At 47.8% G+C, this 6,405-nt stretch overlaps 1 long non-coding RNA gene across 1 annotated transcript; it reads right to left on the bottom strand.

The window, feature by feature from the left end:
- Window positions 1-253: 253 nt before the first annotated feature.
- On the bottom strand, window positions 254-2,478 carry LOC104863375. Its single transcript, XR_780542.3, has 3 exons — window positions 2,326-2,478; window positions 501-726; window positions 254-330 (listed from the first exon to the last, which is right to left on the bottom strand). It is a non-coding gene; the product is annotated as an uncharacterized LOC104863375 (long non-coding RNA).
- Between the last annotated feature and the right edge of the window lie 3,927 nt (window positions 2,479-6,405).

The following is a 6,405-nucleotide window of genomic DNA, read 5'->3' as shown; positions in this document are numbered from 1 at the left end:
TCGGAGTCACCCCCAGCCCTGCGTCTCGATGGTAACATCGCCCGCCGAGGCGCGTCGTGATGGCGTCACGAGTGCGCGACGTAGTTCGGTTTCTTTGTGCAGCGCCTACGCCGGAACAGGATGGACCCCTGCGGAGGCTTTGACTAGACTGTCGGTGGGCTTTCCCTCTGAAGGTTAGAGCCCACGCTTCCTCCCTCCCCGCCAGGCAGGGTATTTTACTTACGTCAAAGCCGACGTGATGGCGCACGCCTGTAATCCCAGTGCGCGGGAGCCTGAGGCAGGAGATCGAGGCCGGCCCGGGCTCCACAGTGAGTGCAGGGCCAGCCTAGACTACAAAGCGAGACAAACAAAACAATATTCACGTGATAAAGCCACCTGTGGAAATTACAGAATGAACTAGATTTCTAAAATCAGACGAGAGATTTCCACTTTTCCTGTTTTGTGTATGCTTTCCTTACACAGTAATTCTAGTACTTAAGCTCAAAATGTCCAAAATTCACCTTCGAATCTGTTTATTGCCTTTTGTTGTTAGCGGAACCGTTTAGGTCAAAATAGCGGTCTTCCTCAGCTCGTGCTCCACAGACTCAAGTAAATGTGAGCCAGGCGTGGTGTGTCGCACCCGCGCTCCCAGGACTCCGGCGGCTGAGGCAGGAGAAGGTATTCGTGTTCAGGGCAGCTAGAGCAACAGGGGAAGTTCATAGCCAGCTTGAGCTACATAGCGAGACCCTGTCTCAAAAGCAAAAGTTAAAAAAAGAAAAGAAAAACAGTGAATGCATAGTTCTCCGGTTGATACTCATGTTCAGAAGTTCACGGCCAGTGTTTCATTACGCCTCACCTGGACCACTGCAGTAACCTAGTTTATTGCCTTGACCGTTTCCCGTCAGACACAACCCTTGTCACTGCTGTGCCCAAAGAGGAATTAGCAGGTTTCTAGCTTTGTATTCAGGGTGGGTTATCCTGTGACCTCAGCTTTTTCTGATGATTCGCTTTTGCTGAGAACCTGGCATGTGTCATGTGTTTCCAAATCCTCAAAAGAAGAAGCTTGGCTTAGAGTCGCCACTCAGGAGATGAGGAACAGACCCGTACTCACCCAGTACCGCACAACTGACAGTGACAAAGTCCAGATAATATTCATCTAACTTCAAAAACCATCAGTCACCAGGGGTGATGGTACATGACCTGAGGCCAGAAGATCGAAAATTCAAGGCCAGCCTGGGCAATTTAGTAAGACCATATTGTAAAATTAAGTTAAAGTCCGGGGATGTGACTCAGTGGTGGAGAGCACTTGCCTAGCATGTGAGGCCCTGGGTATAATCCCTAGTACTGGAGAAACAGCAAATAAACCATCAAGGGCCAGGGATTTGGCTCAGTGGTTCCGCTGCCTGCCTCACAAGCACAAGGTCCCAAGTTCTATCACTGGTACCAAACAAACAAACCAAAAAGCAAACAACAACAACAAAATAAACCTGCCTTTTTGTACATACCTACAATTTTTTTTAAGACTGAAAAAAAACTTTCTTGTACTAGCTCATTGTAGTACTTGTATCATTGGTATTTGTCAGTTTAGAGAAGGCATAATAAAATGTTTAGTGTCAATTCAGTAAGATTTCCAAAGGAATTTGTTGTAGTAACCAGAAGTAGTTATGTATTTTTAGGGTAGCTGTACGTAACATGTTCAAGGTGTTTTTCATTCTGTTGCGGTTGGCCACTTCTATAGAAAACCCCTGAAGTATTTTCGTCAGCAGCCAAATTCAGGCTTGCACATCAGCAGATTAGACTTTGTCAAATTGAAATATTCACTATTTGCATATCTGCGCTCCACCTTCACAGCACCACATTTTTATTCATGCTGTTTCCTCTGGCACTCTTGTTTCCATTTCTGCACAGCCAAATTCCACCTTCTGCTCCACTCTTCAAGTGCTACCTCCACAAAATTTTAGGTAAACCGAAACAGGCACTTCCTCTCATGAAGTGATACAATGGTATTTCAATACTACTTTTGTAGAATTTACCATTTGTATCTCACAGCTATTTCTGTACATATTTTTGCTGCTAGTGATACCTTGACAATAAGAGTAGATGTCTGGAACCTAATGCAGCACTTTGCGTACAGGTAAAATCTAACGGTCACCCAATGACCAGGAGAATGACCGGGAGCACTGTGTGGGTGTTCCGGTTTCTCAGTGTATGAGGACCACAGACAACAGTGAGCTAATTCATGTCTTCCACATATATTAACTTACATAAAAGTACAAGCAGATGGCAAGTTTTCAAGTTGTTGGCCCAGATCTAGAGCGTAGAGGGCTGACTTCTATAAACACTCACCTGCCCAAGTTCCCTTTGTTCTGACCATTCCTAGATGACTGAGATTGCTCCTCTCATCTGGCCCTTTCAGGTGCTTTCCTCCTGTCCCCAGATTTGAACTTCATGTATTTACCCTCCATAGAAGTGGGGAGAACCACGCAAAGTATTTGGAAGTTGTGTCGGGAACATGTTCACAGTTGGTGCAGGGTAGGCATGCGCATGTGCAAAGGGAGGACTTGCTATTGGGTGGTCCGCCGAGGTTCCCCTGGTAACCACATTCGGGTTGTTTTGACACTAACGGTAAGTCTACTTGCAAAATGGAGCTGTTTCATAATTTATAATTCCAGCTATGATAATGGGATAAGTTATTTATCTTCCTGTGTTGAGGCACAGAAGTTATGCATCTTCCTGTCCACAGGCTTTCTGCTTATTCATCTATTAAATGGAGACAACACTGCCTAATGCATGATCATGTCGTATCAGGACAACGCATTGTTTGAAAATAATGCAGGCTGTGGATGCACATCTCAGTTCCATAATCTGTACCCAAACCCTTAGCAGAGCTGGCCTCGGACATCACCTTCTGCATCACTGACAGGTGTTAGTCTGCTCCTCCTTGACAAGAAACACCCCTGGGCTCAAATATCTGCACGCTTCTCACCCTGTCTCCTGGTCCTTCCGGTGCCTCCGGCCGGGCTTTCCCTGCCACCAGTCCATCTGAACGACTCCGGTCAAGGTCCCCAGAGGCTTGCGTGTCCCTGACCCGGTAGTCGCTTCTCAGTCCTCATCTCCGCAGCAGCTGTCATCATCTCCCCTGGAGAACTGTTTCTTCTCTCGAGATCTAAGGCATCATCATCCTTCCCCGGCTTCCTCCTGCCTGCTTGGGCTGCTCCTGCTCAGTCTCTTTTCGGCTGCCTCTTCCAAACCTGGCTGCATGAAGGGCTTTGGTCCCAGGTTCTCTCTCCTTTGGTCATCTCACACTGGCTTTAAACCGGATATTCCCTGATGACTGCCACATTTGAATGTCCAGGTGGTCTTCCCTGATCCAGGCTTGGAACACCCAGCTGCCCACTCGACCACCCCATGCACGTTACCCAGTGTCCAGCATGTCTGAGACCGGACTTGTAAGAGCGGCTCCTCTCTCCTGCTCTGTAATCGTCCTGCCAGCATCTTGGGCGACAGACTCTGCCTTGTGGCATGGTTTCTGAGTGTTTCTTCAGAGTAGCGGCAAAATAGTGTGTCCTTCATCTAAGTTGTGAGCAGGTTTGGGATGAGGCAGGAGTAGCGAGTGAGGAGCTCAGCATCAGACACAGCCAATCCATCAGGAAAATAATCTGAAATGAGTCCAGAATCCGACATCATCACTGCTATGTGTCCTGACAGCTGCCGTTCCCTCTCACGGATTTCGATACCTCCTACCTGGACTTTGTGCTCCAGGAAAACCATTTTAAGGGCTGCTTGGTGTAAGTGCTCGGAGGCAGGCTATGTCTGCTAACTGGCAAAGGTCAAAGCTGGGCCCATCCTCCCATGGGACTGGAGGCGACGTCCCATTCTCCTGACGATTACGTCTCTGAGAAATGACTTTCAAGTGCTTGAGAAACATTCGTTGGGTTTGTACAAGATACCAAGTCACACTTGGAAGCCCTTTTTAGCACATGCCGTAAGAGTATTTATTTCAGGAAACAACTGTCAGGGGTTGTCTAGCACAAACTCTCCGGGCGGCCCTGTGCATGCTACATGTAGTATTTGGAGGTGGGGAGTGGGTGTTGGGCCTCCTGGGCCATGTCTGCACTGCCATGGTAGACCTGTCCTGTGCCGAGAGTTCTCCAGTTCTCAAGTCTCTGCTAAAACCTTTCCTCACTGAGGTCAGCACTGACTAACATTGCAAGCTACCCCCTCACTTACACCCCTACAACCCCTCCCTTTTACTTTGTTCCTGTTATTCCATCGCATAAATTATCTTCTACACATCAAAGTTAAGTGTTTGATGTTATATAGGATTATATATAGATTTAAGTAGCACATATTTAACATAATGTGCCTATGTAGGGTCATGTTTGAATGTAAACGCTACAGCAGTTGTTTTGTTCCTGTTTTGGTCTTCCATGTATTCCCAGTACCTGTATAGAGAGTGCAAGATTCAGACATAGTAATCAAGGGCAGTTCCTAGGTTCTCCATCTGAAAACTAAAAGGCTGACGCTTTCTTCACCACGACTGGAAACTCTGTGGGACTCGGAGCAGAGGATAGGAGAGATCAAGTATTCACTTCCAGGCATGTTAAATCGAGGTGCTGGACTAGTTGAGCTGCTGAGTTTAGACTAAATGTGATGCAATGAACAACTCCCCCAAATCCTAATGCCATAAAGCAAAAAGGTTCATTTGCTGGTCACATTTGTGCCCATCTCTGGTCAGTGATGCTTTTGTGAACTTCACCTCAGGACCCGAGCTGCTGGAGCAGCCTGCATCTGGAGAGTGGCTGGTGTCCAGCCAGAGGGAAGAAAGACTGCGTGGAGCCACTGATGTCTGCTGAGGCTGTGCTAAGGCTTTGGGAAGGCTGTGCATGGCTCCAGATTGTCCCTGCAGGTCACATCCCAGAAGTGTGGCCTCCAGTGTGGCCATACTAACAGGAAGCAGAGTCTTTAAGAGGTGGGTTCCCCAGAGGGCTCAGGAGAGATTAATGTAGTTCTCAGGCATCCCGCTTACTTCTTGAGTGAATGGGTTATTTAAAAAGAACAAAGCCAGTGGGCAGGGATTTAGCTCAGAGGTGCTGCTGCAAGCACAAGGTCCCAGTTCAATCCCCAGTCCCTCCCCAAAAAACAAAAGGACCAATGCCAGACATGCAGGAGCACACCTATAATCCCAAGCACTCTGGGAGGCTGAGGCAGGAAAATGGCAAGTTTGAGACCAGCTTGGGCAGTGTAGTACTTTAGCAAAATCCTGTCTCAAAGTAAAAATGAAACAAAACAGAAGGGCAGGGGGATATAGCTAAGTGAAAAACCATGGGGTTCAACCCCCGTGGTGCTATCTGCCAGAAGGCCTTGCCTTGAACCTCCAGAACTGTCATAGCAACAGAAAATCAAAGACTGTTCCTCTCAGAAATGGCTCATGTCATTTCCACTTGTGTTGTTGATGGAAGCAAGCTGCACAGCTAACCGTGACATCAGAAAATGGCAAATACAGTCCCAGCAGTGGAAAAGGTAACGAATATGTTTAGTGGTAATACAGTCTACAACACTTGTGTCTGTGATACATAAGTGGCAGGGTCATTAGGCACTGAAGCTCAAAAGAGAGAAGTCCAAGCTGGACCTACATATTTTGGAATCTTCAGCGCACAATATTTACATCTCTGGAATTAGAAGAGGCCACTGAGGGCTGGGAATTAGCTCAGTGGTTCTGCTCCTGCCTCGCAAGCGCAGGGACCCAAGTTCCATCCCCGGTACCCAAAACAAAACAAACAAAAAACAACAACAAAGAGGCCACCAAGGGGATAAGTTTAAGTAGGGAAGAGTCCCGAGGGAGGCTCAGCCGGGAGCACCTACGTACCTTGCAACCATGGAAATGAGAAAGGGTTGAATGCGACAGAAAAATGTGTAGTGAGAAAGAGGAGAGCATGGTGCCCCAGAGGCAAAGCACAGAGACGCAGGCAGGAGGGGGGCTGCCGGCAGCAGAGGAAAAGGGCTCGGCACGCAATGGAGACACTGGAAAAGATGCCCCAAAGCAGGTGTAGGACTGGGCTTCGGAGAAAGCCTGATTCCGGTAGGTTTAAGAGCGAATGGTACTAAAGGAACTTAAGGTGGCTAGTCTGAACAGACCACACAGATCACTCCCAGGATAATGGAGAAGTTCCACAAAACATGTCCGAGAGACCATGAGCTACAGTGCTAAAGATCAGGGGCAGCCAGGTGTGGTGGCACAGACCCATAATCTCAGCACCTTGGGAGACTGAGGCAGGAGGATTGCAAGTTCAAGCTTATCCTGGACAACATCGCAACTTAGAGAGATCCTGTCTCAAAATTACAAAATGAAAAATGGGCTAGGGATGTAGCTCAGTGTGAAGGTGCTGGGTTCTAACCCCTGGGCTGGGAAGGAAAAGGAAAGAC

Source organism: Fukomys damarensis, unplaced genomic scaffold (genome assembly GCF_012274545.1).
Source record: "Fukomys damarensis isolate Sample0158 unplaced genomic scaffold, DMR_v1.0_HiC HiC_scaffold_14, whole genome shotgun sequence".
Lineage (NCBI taxonomy): Eukaryota > Metazoa > Chordata > Mammalia > Rodentia > Bathyergidae > Fukomys > Fukomys damarensis.
This window is presented reverse-complemented; position numbering and strand designations above follow the sequence as displayed.